This window comes from Rhinolophus sinicus, linkage group LG02 (genome assembly GCF_036562045.2).
Source record: "Rhinolophus sinicus isolate RSC01 linkage group LG02, ASM3656204v1, whole genome shotgun sequence".
Classification (NCBI taxonomy): domain Eukaryota; kingdom Metazoa; phylum Chordata; class Mammalia; order Chiroptera; family Rhinolophidae; genus Rhinolophus; species Rhinolophus sinicus.
The window spans coordinates 181,522,640-181,540,203 of NC_133752.1; the positions used below are offsets into that span (position 1 = coordinate 181,522,640).

At 40.3% G+C, this 17,564-nt stretch overlaps 1 protein-coding gene across 22 annotated transcripts in view; it reads right to left on the bottom strand.

The window, feature by feature from the left end:
* Positions 1-17,564, bottom strand: part of ANKS1B (ankyrin repeat and sterile alpha motif domain containing 1B) — an 891,644-nt gene that overhangs the window by 255,001 nt on the left and 619,079 nt on the right. The window lies entirely within an intron of this gene.

The window sequence follows — 17,564 nt, forward strand, 5'->3', positions numbered from 1 at the left end:
AATGACGGGATAAGTGTGTTCGAGGCAGGGGCGAGTACTTTGAGGGGGATTAATGGCAATGTGTCTTTTACTGTAATATTTTTTTAAAATTTAAACATTCACTGTATTTCTTGATCACACCCCACGCCTTAGATCCCTCTTCCACAGAGTGAAATTATCATATGCTGGTAAAAATCAGTACTACTAGTGCTTCCTATTAGTAGGAAAAGCTTCAGCAGCAGAGTTGTGCACGGCCTGGGGAAGTGCAGAGGACTGGAAACTCTCCCAGCCTCCAGTTACTTGGGAAGATCCTTGGGATGCTGAGCTGACACTGGCAGGTATGAAAGGGCATGACAGTGGGGCTGGGGACAGCAACTGTCCCTCAGCAGCTGCTTTGTCTGAGCTCACCCAAGACACTGCGGCTGCTGCTGCTCATTGAGACATTTACAGACGCTTCGGTAACAGCCAGACCACCAGAACCAGGCAGTCACACAGCAGAAACAGGAAGAGAGGAAGGCCCTGCACACAAGAGAGGGTGAGGGCAGGAGCCAGAGGAGACTGGAGTCCACAGCTGTGGGTCAGCTTTCAGGAAAAGAGAATGGAACACTGTACTCGAAGGACTCATCAAGTCACATAAACATGAGGTCTTGTGGATGAAAGACAGGGAGAAGGAGAGACCTGGAAGAGCACAAGATATTAAGCCAAATATTTAAAAAACTACTGATGAGATAGGAACCAAGTTGGGTTTATTCATTCTACATTGATCAAATATTTACGGAGCATCTTCTATGTGTTTCAGGAGTTGGGGATAGAGAGGCGAGCATATGTTCTAGTGAGGGAAACTGACCAGAAGACAGGTAAAGGAAAAGATTTCAGGGCCATAAAAACAAACAAACACACATTCCAGGTATTGTGACGGAAACTGGTGGAAGATGGGGAGATGCCACTTTCATTTGGGTGGTCAAAGAAAGCGTTTGGACCCCGGAGGTGACCTTTGCGCTGAGATAATGAGGAAGGAGAAAGGTAAACACGTGCATAGGTGATCCAGGCAGAGGGAACAGCAACTGCAATGGGCCTGAGGTTGGAACACATTTGGAGTTTGCAAAGAATCAGACCACATCCAGTCTGGAATAAGAGCAAGGGCATGGCAGGAAGAAGTAGAAAAGGCAACTGGGTTTGATCATAAGCAAACAGCTGGGCTTCTGGAAAGGTCACGTTGCAGGTCTTTCTGTTCTGGTCTGAAAGGGGCCGAGGTCCCTCTGGGAAAGCTTCTCAGGGCTGCCCTGATACAGACAGCCTGTCAACTCTGACAGCAGCAATCCGATCCTTCCAGCTGTCATGATGTAGCCAGTGGCTTTGCAGTTGCCTTACTCTGAGTATTCCAGTCACATGGGGCCTGCACCTCCAGTCCCTGAGGGTGGTTTTGATAGTTTCACTACGTGCGCAGTGATTTAAAGCAGGAGGAACATAAGGGACTGCAGCAGCGAACGTCAAGTGATGTCAACCTCTGACAACTCCCATGACTGAAACATTCAGATTCCTGAAGTGACTTCATTTACACTGCCAAATCCTGACAGCCTCTGAGGTCTTTCTTGGTATATGAACACGAGCTCATCTCATATCTATGGAAATGGGACAGAATGGGCGTTGTTTTCTAAGTAAAAGGCAAATGTTAACTCAAGAACTGAACTCCTTTTTATTCAATTTGCACTCTTCCCAGAATACCTTGCTTATGCTCTATCTCCCTGATTTCAAGACCCACACTTTACCTTCAGTCTCTACCTCTGAACTCATGCATCTTACCATAAATCATGCCTCACAATTGCTGTGACATGGCTGTCATCACCTGTCAGTGCACATTTGGTCATAGCTGCTCATGGTGTCAATTAAGCCCGCAGGTATTGCTGATACCACACGTGGTGAGTATAATTAGCATTTAAACTGTGTTTAAAAAGATTATACTATATTTTGGTATTAATACGAACAGTTTTGGTACTTAGGCACAAATAGAGAAGAAAGAAGGTAAGGTGATATTTTTGAAGCAGACATCTTCTTTGTAAAAGAGACTACAATTACTCATTTTCTTGAAAAGCAGCAACCACGTGCATTATGACAGAAGAAGAGAAGATATCCATAAATACATGAAGTCATATCATGCTTTACTACTGTGCTACATGAAAAAAATTACAGTTTACATGCCAAGGAACTCAATAAAGTCAGGAGAAATTGACAAAGCCCTCTAAATGAATGTCAAAGCTGTGTGATGTGTTTATATGTTGGACAGACTCACCATAAGGCGCTGTGTCAGAGTTTAATTTGCAGCATCTTTTTTCTTTCTTAGGGATGCAGAAAATATGGTGCGTCTTATAATAGATGGCATTTGAGAGTCCGTGAAATACAGTAGAAGAGAGCAGATGTTTTTCTCTTTAGATGACTAGGGCTATGCAAATACGAGATCCCATTTTATCCCATTACATTCGAAATGTCTCATGCAAGACCACTAAACACATTACCAAAGAGCTGTCCACTTGAAAACTTATAACTCACGACTGTGTCTCACGCTTACGGTAGACTGAACAAAACATCCCTGGGACAACTTAATACCCTTGGTTACTGAACGGAATTTAGTCAAAAGCATCTAAGTACTTAGATAAATAGGAAGCATAGGCAGATGACTGTGAAGTAAACTGTCTTCATAAAAAAAGAAGAAGATAATTTTGCTAAGACAATTATTTAAAATTCAACTTAAGTAGGTCACTGTGTTTTAATGTCTAATTTTTGAAAAGTCAGGACTACAGGCCCTGAAGTTTTTTTCTCTTAAGGTGCTCTCAGATCAGCATGAAAAGACAGACTGGGAAGCGAGTCAGCTGGAGCGCTATGAAATCATTCACAGCCCTGCTCTGGGCAGGTTGTCAATCACTGTGTGTGAAGCCTGTATTGATTTTTTTTTTTTTTTTTTTAGAGTCCATAGTCATTCTCCTATTTCTACTAAAAAAAAAACTGTCTTAAAGATTTAGTCAAGTTCCTTGACAAATAGCAGGTCAATGGCTGAGGACATGCTGCCTGGTGGGTAGCGATTGAGAAAGGGCAGACCTCTCTGCCCCAAGCGCCAGACGGAGTGTCTGTTGTGACAGCAGGTTCTAAAGACAAAAGGTTTCTGCATAAAAGTGTAGCTTTACGTAGCATGCAGAAATGTTTTTTGGGGGTACACTTTGGTTATTTTCAGGCATGGATCATAAATACTTATTTCAAATGCAAAGAAGAGTTGAAATGGTGTGTGTGTGTGTGTGTGTGTGTGTCTTTGTAATTGCTTCCAGATATTTCTACCTGAAGTGTGTGATAGGTAGTTCCAACTTACCACGTTCAATAGAACTCTTGATTTCTCCTCCCAAATATTCCCAATCTCAAGAAATAGTTCAGGCCACAAACCTCTGACTTACCCTCAGCTCCTCTCATTTCTCTTACAATCAGTATCTAAGCCATCAGCTGTCTTCGGTGTACATTCTGATTCATCTTCACCACCTTCACTTCAGTACCAGGCACCGTCATCTCCTGCCTTGACTACCGGGAGAGCCTCTTAGCTATATTGTCACCCTCACCGTCCTTGTCATCCCTTCCCCCTGTCTGTTCTCCCAACAAGTGGAAGGGGGCCTTTAAAACAGAAACCACGCAATGCCACACTCTCTTCCTCAAAAGGCCTCCCAAGACTTCCACCCGTACTTGGAATACACTTGGATCCCTCTGCATGACCCACACTACCTGGCCCTCGGCTGTCTCTCCCCATTTTCCACCAGCCTTTCCCCTTGCTCATGCTATTATGGCCACACTGGTTCCTCAGTGCTCCTCAGACTGGCTGAGCATGGTCCCGCCCCCGGGTATCTGCACTGGTCGTCCCCTCAGCCTGGAACGCTGGTCTCTGCTTGGCTTATTCCCGCATCTCATTCAGCTCTCTGCCCAAATGGCACCTCCTCAAAGGAGTCATTGCTGACCGTCCTTTTTAAGATCTAGTCACTTTCTGTCTTCTTGTCCTCTTTCCATTGCTTTACGTGCCACTATCTGATGTCACATTATAGACTTATTTGGTACTTGCTTATTGTCTGACTCCCTCTCTAGAGTGGAAACTCCAGGACAAGGAGGGGCTTTGTCCCTTGTTTTGTTCCCTGCTGCATTTCTAGAGCCTAGAACAGTGCCTGGCGTATGGTAGTTGTTCAATAAGTATTTCCATTCAACATAAATACTGCATATACTTCTTCACGTGTCAGACTCCCAGCGATACACATTCTAGACACATTGAGGCCCTACAAATATGTACATAGTATGGTCTGCCCTTCAACTTAAGCACCTTCGCCCGACATGCCAGGCACTCCCAGCTGATGGCAGCTCCCAGAGGAGGCACTGAATTGGGGTGTGGATCACACACATGGTTGCCTCTTCTAGGCCCTCAACTGTCAGGTAGGTGAAATTTGTCCCTGACGACCTTGCCTCCGGTGGCTCCCCTGTATCCTCCTTTCCCCACTCTCACTGTCAGCAATTCAGTCGGTGAATATTTTTAAGGACCTGCTTTGTGAAGGGCATTGCAGGTGGATAGACAGCTGAGCCTTCTGAGGTCAGGTTCTCAAGGAGTTTGGTGTCTGGTAGGAGTGGAGGTGACAAGAATAAACCAAAATAAATGTAAGGGCTGTTATAAAGGTTAAGTGTCTTGTCCGGGAGGAAGTAAGGAACCAGGATTTGAATTGGCTCATCTAACTCCAAGTCTAGCCTCTTTCTCCCTCTGCCACCCAAGCCTGCTTTCTCCCGGTGCTTCTCCGTGTTTATAAATTTGTTCTAAATCCCCCTCCGCCCTTCTCTGTATCTAAAGCCCTAAAAACTGCACTTTCTTGGTGAAGTTATGTCAGCTGATTACCTGATCACAGTTGCTCACAGTAAGTGAGAGCTGACTAAGAGATTTAGTTCTCTCAGGTGGTGTTTGCATTGTAACTTGCTCTTATCTGCTGCAGCCAGTCCCAGAGAAACATGTGTGTGAGCGGTGATCTGTTTATTTATTTCTTGGGGGAATTGTGGGGGAAAGAAGATGACCTGGGGTCCTCTTACTTTGAAACTTTCTCATCCTGCGTCTCTAGACTTCCAATGACCAACCCAGGAAGTAGGTTGGGTGTGGGATTTTCCCCTTCTTTTTAGTATATTTTCTGAAGGGAAGTTGATATTTCATTTTGGCATTTGGGAGGTGGTAAAAGAGGTCTCCCCCCTGCCTGGCCCGTCTGTGTGCCTGCATGTGTACCTCTGAGACCTGATATCTTAACAACCATGATATCATGATAACAAAGCTAGAGCAAACCCCGGTGGTCTAGCACCAGAGGCCATAGTCTCACGACTCCAATGTGCCTCTTCTTCATGGACAGTGAGAGCACGAATAACAAATAATGAACTTTAGATGTTGTGTGACCTGAGTGCCTGGACCTCAGGAATAAAGCCACACATGTGTACCTGGCAGCCATCTACCTGAAAGCACTGGGGACAGAAGATCGGAGGACAAAATCTTGAGCAAGACTGACAGTTAATGGAGGGGAAGATAGAGAAGGCGGCACTGAAACTTCTGCTATTGTGATTCTTGCTATTATGCTCTGTGCCTGTCTGGAGGAGTCAACTCACCTAAGGAACCACATTCAATTAAAAAAAATTGTTACACACCCACTTTGAGTAGAGTGGGTGTGCAGCAAATATTTGAGCAAGGCATGGAAATGAGTCTCCATTAGATACATGCTTCTGCATTTAGTTTTCTAAAATAATTTAGTTTGATAGTCGATTAATCCAACAAACGAATTTTCAGCTTTGTATAGCTCTAGCAAGGTCATTATACATACAGTATGTTTACCATCTAAGTTATTATTCTCTGGTTGTTGAATGATGGTTGGGGGCTCCTGTCCCCCAATTTTCCATACATTTAAGACGTCTACTATCACACCCTATCCAAGTCTTTTTGTTTTCCTGTGAGCGCTCACACTTTAGCACCATTAATCATTTTAGATTTTCTGAGATGGTTTTGATTGGAGGCTTAGAAACAATAAGATCATCCAAAATTCTAAAATTTTCTCTTTAATCAAAACTTCTCTTCTGTGGTGGGTTGATTGTACTAATGGCCTCAATTCTTCATCCCGACCTGCATCCAAGCCATTTACATGTGAATTTTCAGTTCTCTCTATCAAGAAGTGAAATATATCCTCCCCTCTCAACTTGATTCTAAGTTGCTCATGTAGTTTCCTTTGTGCAATTTTTAGGAGATCAGGTGCAAACACAGGCTTGGGAAAGTGCTTGCACATTTTCAGTTCTCTCTGTCTTTGCCACGGGACCTGCCTGGGAGAGTATGTTAGAGAACAGGACATGTGCAGCAGAGCCAAGCTGCCCCAGGTGTCTTAGCTGAGACCATCCTAGACCAGTTGACTCTCATATCCCAACAAGCTACAGCCAAGTGCCAGATGGGAGGGAGTCAGCTGAGATCAGAAGAAATTTCCAGCCAAACCCAGCCGTGGTTACCAACCCGCAGATTCACAAGCTAAACAAATGCGTACTGCTTTCAGCCACTGCATTTTCAGACTGTCGCACAGCATGGCTCTGGCCACGGAACGCTGACGCATCCCATACATCTTGGGAACCTGGAAGCTGCCCCTCCATTTGGTGTCCATTAAACAAAAAAATTGAGTGCCTTCTATTTGCAAAGCATTGTGCAAAAGGCTTTGCTGGATTATTTCATTTAATCCTGACAACAATATTATCTAGAGGATAGATAATGTTATTATGCAACATTTAGAGGCAAGGAAATTGGAGCTTGGAGAAGGTTAAGTGACTTGCCCAAGGCAGTAAAACTATAAGAAATAGAGTTGGAGTCAAACCCTGGAAGACTGCTTTCGGAGCTTCTGTGCTTCCATCACCGATGCTTGCTTTTTATTCTACTGGTCCCTCCAGCCCCTTTTCTCCTACCCATCTCCACTCCATACTCAGGAAAAGACCCTGTGTTCCAATTTGAGATTCAGACACCAGTTTTCTACTCACTTCCCCTTAATACCTCTCTTGTTATAGCTGGTATAAATGGCCATCTTCTCTATTAGTCTGGAAGTCCTTTTGAGGTTAAGGACTGCAAAATACTTATCGTATTTTTTTCCCACAGTTACTATGAAATAGAATTTTAAAAAAGCTAATGATCCTATTCAAGTTTCAGGAACTCTACTTATCCCCAAAGAGCAACTTATACAAAAGTAAGAAAAATTCTACTATTATAGATATATACTATCATATATATTACACGTATATTATATATTATATATACTATTATATATCTATAATAGAATTTTTCTTACTTTTTAAATATATAAATATATATTTAAATATGTATATTTAAAAGGGCACTGATCCCAAATTAATCTAATTGGTATAACAGAATGCATAATAGAGGGTTTTCCCCATTCTATTAAACAGTTTTAGGTATTTCGTGTTTGGCTGATGCCTACAAAAATAAAACTCTCCTGACTCACGTTTTAATATTAAAAACAGGGATTGATATAAAACTGGCACTGAATAATTTCTGTTTTGCAGTTTATGCGTTTAAGAAATTTTTATGATTTAGTCACTTGTCCTGTAGTTTAGGTATGCTTCCACCAGGTGGCAGCAGGGTGTCAGACATACGGTCTGCACAGTAAGGACTTGACACGGTTTCTGAGGTTCCAGGTAGTAACACTTTCCTTGAGTTAAAAAATAATTTGAGACAGCAGATTTAATTTAACATACTACATCTCTTTAGTAAAATACCTAAACTTAAACTCTAAATCAACCTTAAACATCTTTCAAGCAGGTATAAATCCTAAACTACGAAATCTCCAGCCTTGAATTATTTTCATAATGGGCTGATTCTAACACTAATCTTATAAATGCATTGTAATGATGATGTTAACCTTTATGATTTACTGAGTCTTTATTTATTGTCAATCCCTTCTATGGCAGCTCGCATGTCAGGCTTCAAAATTCTTAATAGTTTTTTCCTAACAAAAGTAACTCTTTGGCTTCCATTTCATCTACGAATATAGAGGCTCATCCTTTTAGCATGCTGTCAGATCTTACACCAAGGAAGACCCAAAGCATTTCTCCATCAGAACAGCATGAAAAATGTAGTTTCATTTTATGGGGAACTTTTCCTTTTTATTTTTTACATTATGGAGTAATCCATTAGAATATTTCCCCTCTCAGAGCTCCTAGACGCACAGAGCCAATTTACTGTATTTACCTACTTAACTGAAACATAAATGGACCTCCTTAGCAACAGGCTCTTCCCTAAATGCCTCCAGAAAAAAGTTCTTCAAGAAACAAAAGTCTTCATGCCATGTTAGAAATCTGAGCACAATAACTGACTTTATTATCATTAACGATACTATCTATTTAAAAGGAGCAATTTCAATGAGCTACTTCAAAAAGCTGTCAGAAGTTTCCACTCCTATAGATCATCAAGTTGAAACTTGGGAACAGATTCTAGAAAGGCTTAAGCGTATAGGCGATAAACTGAGAACGAGTACATCCCTAACCTCTGAGCTACTACCGTGCTACGCCCCAAGGTCTTTTGCTTCAAAAACAGAAAGAACTGGGTGACTGAGAGTCAAGAGTCAATGCTATGTAGTTGGGGGGAAAGACACTAGCTATTCTGTATCTAAGCATGGTCAGAAAAAGAAGGAGTGGTGATGAGACTGTGCACAGCTCTATCCTGAATGTTGCTACGCAAAGCTGACAGTCATTCCCTCTGACAGTCTCCCACTCCAGGAGTGGAAGCATCAGAGCAGCACTGAGCAGTGAGGGTTTTGACAGAGCTGGTAGGAAAAGACGGGAGGCTGAGAGGCTGGGAAAGGAGAATGGGGTAAGAGTTGGGAATGTGGGGAGAGAGAAGCTGAGCAGTGATTTCCAGAGGCTGGAGTCTGCACAATAGTCAGGGCTATCAATGCTGTAATGGGTGAGTACTGACAGGGAGACGCAAATGGCCACTGAGTTATGAAAGCCGGCCAGCTCCCAGTCTAATTCTAGGAGAGGGATCTAATGGAGAGATACAGAGAAAGATAGAGGCAGCAGAAAAGTAAAATAGAGAAGGAAGAGAAAGGGATGGATACTGTGATTTTGAGTCTCACAGGAAACCTATGAAACCAACAGGGCAGACATTATTATTCTTTATTTACAAATGAGAAACTGAGGCCCAGAGTCGGTAAGTGACTTTTTAAAAGTCACATACTGAGTGGCAGATATAAGATTCAAAATCAAGTGACCTGATTCCAAGATAAAGATGAAACGAGAGAGGTGCACTCGCAGCCCTGATACACACCCTATGTCCTACTCTTTATTTTATAAACAGGAAGTAAATCTTTCACATAACCAAGGCTTAGTCTTTTAAGGTTCAAAATGAAACAATTTTAGCCACTATTGAAAAGCATTTCTGAAATGTATTATACTTGTCCTTGCCTTCTTTTGAATACTCACTGTAATTTACTTTCTTCTTGATGTGTGGGATTAAAATGATGAAAACTGACTCAATATATATCCAACTCAGGGCTACCCTCAGGTTCTAAGAAGGCGCACAGGTTTTATTGCGGTCACGCCTAATACACTCATGGCTAGCAATAGCTGTATAGCAGAATCGGCTGACTCAGCTGCTCCTTCCGTCACCGTCAGCTCTTCCTTCTTAAGTGTGTTGGTTTCTGGGCCCTGCCTACTGCTTCTCATCATGTCATTCCCCTGATTAAAATCTTGTGAATGGATATCTACTGATTACAGCAGCATTTTTTTTTTAACCCAGGCTGCACATTAAAAATCACCTGGGGAGCTTTTTAAAAACTCTCAATACCCGAAGGCCACCACCAAAGATTTTTATTCGGTTGTTTAAGGGTGGGGACCTAGCCTGCAGGGATTAATATAAATAGCACAGACCTGGGCTTCCGGTCAAGATGGAGTAGCAGGAGTTGGATGTACCCTCCCACCTGACGCAATAAAAAATCTAGACAAAATATATGAAATACTGGTTTTTGACACACTGGACATGAGGCAATGAAGGACATGGATCCCTGGGAGATGAGAAATGAAGTGAGTCCTACAATTGCCCTAGTTTATAACCTTGAGAATATTCCCAGGCCAAGTTCAGGGAGGAGGAACCCAGGGAATCTGGAAGACTCTCTGAATTGAGAAGATGGAGGTGAGAGTCTAGGGAGACTAAAGTAGCTCGAGTTGTCTGGACAGAGTACTGGAGAGGAGAGAGTACTGATCAGGACAGGCATATGAGGAAATTATCTGAGGCCAGATTTTTTTTTCAAAAAACAAAAACACCTGAAAAGATTAGTGGGAATAGTACTCAGAGTTCAAACAGAGTTGGTAAGAGTTTGCACTGTATTCAGACTGGGAAGCATGGAAATTCACAGGACATTGTTAGAATACTCAGAAGTATCTTGCGTCAATAGTGTGGAAGCATTAGCCACAGACGAAATAAATGATGCTCTGATTTTGCCTAACAAGTCTTAAAAGCAAGACTTGAAAAGATCAAAGTGTGCCCAAGGAGCTTCTCTGTGTCCTAGAAGAAAGCTTAAGAATATTTATATGAATACAAAAATATCCAGTACCCAAAAAGGTCAAATTCGTAATGTCTGGCATCCATTAGAAATTACCAGGCATGGCAAGAACAAGGTGAAAAGTCAGTCAGTCAAAACTGACCCCAAACTAACCCAAATGTGAGATCTAGAAGACAGGGGCATTAAAACAGTTCTTATTACTACATTCCATATATTCAACAAGTTAGAGAAAAGATTGAGTATGTTAGAGACATGGAAAATATTAAAAGGACTCAAGTCTAACTGCTGGAGATGAAAACTACAATCTCTGAGATGAAAAACACACTGGATGATAATAATGGCAGTTTAGATATTACAAGAAGAAAATATTATTGAACTTGAAGACATGGCAATAGAAACTACCCAAATGAATCACAGAGAGAAACAACATTGAAAAAAATGAATAGAGCATTGGTGAGCTGTCATCCAACTTCAAATGGCCCAAAATACATGTGATTGGAGCTTCCAAAGGAGAGGAGAGAGAAAGCAGGGCAGAAAAAACATTTTAAGAAATAATGACCATGGTGCAGCCACTATGGAAAACAATATGGAGATTCCTCAAACACTTTAAAATAAAATTACTCTAGGATCCAGCAATCCCACTTCTAGGTATATATCCAAAAGAATTGAAAACAGGAACTTGAGATATTTGCACACTCATGTTCATTGCAACATTATCCATAATAATCAAGAGGTACAAACAACTAAAATGTCCAACAGCTGGATGGATAAAATAAATGTGGTCTATCCATGCAATGGAATATTACTTGGCCATATAAGAAAGGAAATCCTGTCTCATGCTACAAATTGGATGACTTTGAGAGCATTATGCTAAATGAAATAAGCTAGTCACAAAAAGACAAATACTGCGTGACTTACTCATGTGAGGTATCTAAAGTAGTCAAACTCTTAGAAACATAAAGTAGAAGGGTGGTTGCTAGGGGCTGGGGGGAGGGGGGCAGGGAGCTGTTGTTCAATGGACATGGAGTTTTACTTTTGTAAGATGAAAAAGTGCTAGAACTCTGTTGCACGATAATATGCATATTGTTAATACTCTTGTACCATACACTTAAAAATGGTGAGCACGGCTCATTTTATATGTTTTTGACTGCAACAAAATGATTTTGGTGATCATATAACTGAATATACGAAGTATGATTGAACTGTACATTACAAATGGATGACTTGTACCACATGCCAATTATATCTTAATAAAGCTGTAAAATCAAGTTGAGGATATTACACAGCAATGGGAGAGAATGAACAGTCCTACAATTATATGCAATGACATGTAAATTAAAGAAGCTACATGCAAGAACATTCCATCCAACACAAGCACACTGAGCTCTGCCGTTGGACATAAGGATGGTAGCTGCCTTGGGGGGCATGTGAAGATTAGTGACTGGAAGGGGCCAGGAGGTGCTGTTAATTTTAGGTGCTGTTCATTTTCTGTTTCTTGGTCTGGGTGTTAGTTACATGTGTGTCCTCTTTTTATGAAAATTTATGAAGCTGTACACTCATGGTATACATGGAGTTTTTAATGTATGTTATAATTCTATATAAAAGTTTTGAAAATGTGAAGAGAAAAAAGAGATATAACTATTTCATAGAAAACAAACAAACAAAAAGAATGACCAAAATTTTTTCACAGCTGATGAAAACTATAAATTTCATATCTGCGAAGCTCAAAAGACTTCACACACAAGAAACATTAAGAAAACAACATTAAGGTACATCATAATCAAATTGCTCGAAAACAGTGATAAAGAGATCACCGTAAGTGCAGCCAGAGGTGGGAAAGAGACTTGTTATGTGCAGAGGAATAACAACACCAACAAAACAACAAGAAAAGAAAGGGTAACAGCAGATTCTTTGTCAGAAATAATGTGGAAGGGAAGATGGTGGATCAACATCTATAAAAGAATGTTATCCTAGAATTCAATACCCAGCGAAAATATATTTGAAAAATACAGGTAAGAAAAAAGCCTTACTAGTAACCTCACACGATAAAAAATGTTAAAGGAAGACTTGCAGGTAGAAGGAGAGTGCCAGCTGATGGAAATAAGGGTACACACAAAGGAATGAAGGGCAGGGATGGCTGCGTGGCTGTGTGACCTACGCAGTTGGACATGGTCCTGCATGTTGAAGGGTCTTATGTTTGGTTTAATGTTTTGATGCCATTGACTTAAAATTTTTAATAACTGTTGAACAAGGGGCCTCATATTTTCATTTTGCACTGGGCCATCAAACCATGAAGAATGGTCCTGATGAGGAATTCTTTGGCACCGTGGGAGTGGGAGGAAAGGCTGCAAGGCTGAGTGTGGCTGAGATCTAGGTCAGACATTCAGGCATGGAGTGGGGAAGGGCAGGACATTTTGAATGCTTTAATTTTAATCAGCAGAAGACTGAATGGAATCTGGGTGGGAAAAAAACAGATGTCCAGTAAAATCACTTTTTTTAGGGTAGACATTTCTAGATAATCAGAATAGGATTTCCCTTTTGCACATAAATGGCTCTATTCAGAGGGTTTCAGTTCTTCATTTGTTACTGAATGCTGAGGACCATGTTGTCAGGCCAAATGCCTTGTTTACTTTCAGTGTGTGTGTGTGTGTGTGTGTGTGTGTGTGTGTGTGTGTGTGTTTCACTAATTATAATACCAACACATTAATAGTGCTCTTTCCCTAATATTGACCCTGAGGTGATGCAAGAGTGCAAATTCACTTCCAATGCAAAGAAAAGCAATATTCCTTCCAATGATGAGGATGCAATGTTTAAGCACATTTTATTGTGGTATGGTTCTGTCTCAGTTTAGGTCAAGGCTCCAAAGTTAAGAGCAACAGAATAGGCATAGATATGCAACATGTGCTGAAAGATAGTGGAATGAATAACGCCAGCCCTAGTCCATCACCAACAACAAGGCCATATGTGGAAGGGCTAAAAATTATTGGAAAGTGAGTATTTACTTGGAAAAAGACTGTCCGTCTCACATGAAGAGGAAAAAGGGTGTGTTTTTTTTCTCCAAAATATAGGCCACGTGAGTGAGGAAAGCTTCAAGAGAATGACTAGAAGAGTTTGCAATTTAGATGCAGTGAGTGGGGGGGGGGTGGAATCCAGGAGCTTTACCTGATAAAACACCTGAAGCTCAGACACTGTGTCTTGCTGTCCTGAAGGTTTGTAAAGAGCTAGCAGTATTGTACACGGGTATAAATGAAACGCTTAAATCCAAAGATAATTTATGAGGTTTGCTTTACACTTGAATACTCATACCTACTTAATTAAAGCCTTTGGCTTTGATTAAGGTTTTTAACATTTGAAACGTTGACTGATATAGCTTCCCAGGTGTATAAACATGAATATTTTTTTCTCATTTATTAATATCCTCAGTGAAGGTATAACCTTTTACTTAAAATAGTTGGTTTTGGAGATGGAATTATAACATTCATTCTCCCCACTCTTCCCTGCAGTTTATGGATTTGTTGATTATTCTTCTTGGTTGGGAGTGTAAGTTACCATTTGCCTTTATCCAATAGGCACACACACACACACACACACACACACACACACACACATTTACACATAAAATGCAAAAAGGCTTTTAGGGAGTAAATTTAATCGCCACTCTAGCAATGACGGTAAGGTACATAGGCGTGTGAGTTTATAATGCTGATCATGAAATAAAAACCTTAAAACAAGTAATGAGTCTAAATTTGATACCAATAGGACTATATTTCTATAGCATTTAAAGCAAATAAACTCACACTATTACAGGTTTAACACAAAGTTAGAATGTTTCCTTTGAAAATTTCTCAGTACATCTCCAAGTGATTAGATTATCACAATATTTCCCCTGGAAAGATAGAAATTAAATCAACAACATTGCAAAGAAAAAAATAAATTGACAGTCCTAATCAAAAGAGAGATGTAAGTATAGTTTCAGCTGCTATTAGGCAAAAGGCAAATGATCTTTTAATTAATTTACTGTTGCAAAATATGTCCAAATGATTTTCATGGGACACATGGATATTACTACCTTAGTTATTTCATTTGTTTCTGCCCTAAGGTATTTGAAACACAACCAACCACTGCAGTTAGAGTTTTAAAGCTATTCTTGCAGCTATCAGCAGAGACTTAAGCATGCACTGAAGACTAAATTTTATCTGGTTCATTCAACGTGTATGCTTATCATTATCAATACTGTAGGCTATCATAAGGCTGAGCTAGAATGATTGCTTTGGTAAATCCATTGGGAAGAAATTAATGATATATTCTACATTGAGATTCACAGATTAATAAACGAGACAGAGTTCAAATTTATTTAGTCTTATCAAAATCCCCTTAGCAGGTATGTACACAGTGGTAAAATAAATTAATATTGTTTTTCATTATTGCAATACATTTTTGGCTAGAAAATGGATAATTTCATAATTATCCATACATATTTCACATAGGGAATATATAGCTCTTTTGTCTAAAATTTCCCCCACGCAGGGCTGTTGAGGCTGTCAATAGCAGTAGGAATTGTTGTGCAAACTTGGTAATACTGTATGTAAAGCCTGACAAACCTTCTGATTTAAAAACATTCATGTACTTATGTACTGTTAACTCATCTTTAATTCTCTTAACAAGCCTTTGCAGAAGACTATAATTCAAGCTAGTTTTATCTAGCTAGCATCTGCAGAGGGAACAATTTGCCTGACAATCTCTCCCAACATATTCATATTTTAATACCAAACTATCAATGCAAAAGTGAGGTAATGATGCAACTAATGATAGAGGCAGACACAGAAACAAAACAGAGATATTGATAATATATTTTGAATATAAAGCATAGGTTAAGGAATAAAGGGAACAATTATTGGCACATGCATCTTTCTCTAAGTCTAGACACATATGGATCTGTAAAATTGGCACTATCTTATGTCTTCAAAGTTTCTCTATGCTTTATTTCCCCTGCAGAGAACGCTGATATTAAGATGTGAGATTTCCACTACTCTCGCTCACCCCTACGCTTGGGTAGCTTTGTGACCAAAGCCCTTATTAGGTTATTCAAATAACCTTGTTTTTCAAAAGCAACAAGTACTCTACCAAGAAAAAGATCGTAGAAGACCTTCTTGAAAGATTACAATTTCAAATGTATTTGTACTTTTTAAGTCGCAACTTTGTATTGTTTTCATTTCATCATGAAAATACTTTGAATAAACTTACTGTGCTCACTGAGACTGTATTATTATTTGTCTAATACTAAGCATAGTAGCATGTGAAATTGGAGGCTTAATCAATACTATTGAAAGATGCTGAAGTTATTTGTAATCATATCAGGAGCCAGCCTCCTCATTCTCCTTTCTCTTCCCCTCTACCAGCAGACCTCCGTATCAGACACAGCCAACACTTGCCCTTCTCTCTTCACTTTACAGAGAGCAACAGTTACTGAAGCTATTTGGTTTCCTTAAAACTAGTCAGTCATTACAAAAACTAAGGATGTGAATTTCCATAATAAGCTTTGCTCTAACTCAAGGTGACTGTACATTCTCTTTAGGCTAGAAAACAACAAATTATGGGTACCTAATATATATTTACTGGGCCTATAAATTACATATGATGTTATCTTATATTTGGATCCCTTCCCGTATTAGTTGAGATAAATAAAAGTCTTGAGTTTGAGACCAATCAAAAGCTTCGTAGGCCAGAAGGCACACACATAATTGTGCTTTTCTCTCACTTTAAAACCCAACAATCCTAAACCATCAAATGAACTACTGCTACAGCAGCTCTGATGGACACAAACATTTTGTTCTCTGATTTCCAAGTCTGAAGGAACAGATCAGTTTTTGTCCATAATAAATATACCTTCTGAGTTAAATGACTGGCAAAGCCTCTTCATCACGGGTGTGCACTTGCCCAGAAAGATGTCACAAGGAACTTCGCATTTCACCAGTTTATTTTAAGGGCAATAAAATAAAATAAAACAAGGAAAAAGGCTGGTGTTAGATACTGATGCTGCACTCCAGGCCAGAGGAATTTGGTCTCAAAGTCTAAAACACAGTGACTATGCTTTTTTTCAAATCTTATACAATGCTTGTGACAGCCACTGCTGCTCTCGAGACTGAAGTCACACTGTATTATAGCAAATGTGACTAGAGGGAAAACCTGTAAAGGGCCAGTCTGGGTGGGAAAGTCTATATTGCTGTCCCAACCCGAGGCTGCATGGGCCTGTGGGTGGTGGTGGATCGGCCCCTGAGCCCTGGCAGGAAACCTGCTGGCACCGCGGACCTTGCTGTCACGAGGCCTAGTCACAGTGACTGAACAGGGATTTCAAGGCTGCCAGTGCCCACAGCACTGGGGAAGGTGTGGGTCCAAAACGCTAGCCCCGGCGTTTGGATTTTGAGAAGATACAGTCTTGCTTTATTTAATGATACTTGCTTCAAACATTTTATAATAGAGTTCTATTGGAATCCATTCTTTTCAATGAGGGATTACTGCTAATGGCAGTTAGCTGAATGACTCTTGTGCTATCTATCCATCGTATTTGTTCTTCACTGGGGAGCCGTATTATTCAGAAGATGTCACATAAGAGATATTTGTCAAGTTATATCATTGGCTAGAATGCAACTTAACTGGAAGCAAGGTTGTTTGATCTACGGCGGGTACCCCGTTAACAAACGGCTCAGACTGTCGCGTTCTCAGTGGAGAACTGAAATCTGCTTGACACAACCAAAAAGAAATACAGTTTCAGCTAGTTCCATTGCCACACAGACTGAGAACAAAATTAATCAGAGGCTTTTAGTCAGACAGCAAGTTTCTTCTGAAGTAAAGATAGCTTTTGTGAGGGAATAAGCACAGAAAGCTAAGAGCAGATGATGGGAAATTAGAAGAAGGAGCCAAGAATTTAATTAAGTGAGTTTTACATCAAAGAACATTTTTTATGAGATGTTCTAGAAAAGATATTATTTAAAAGCAAAAAAT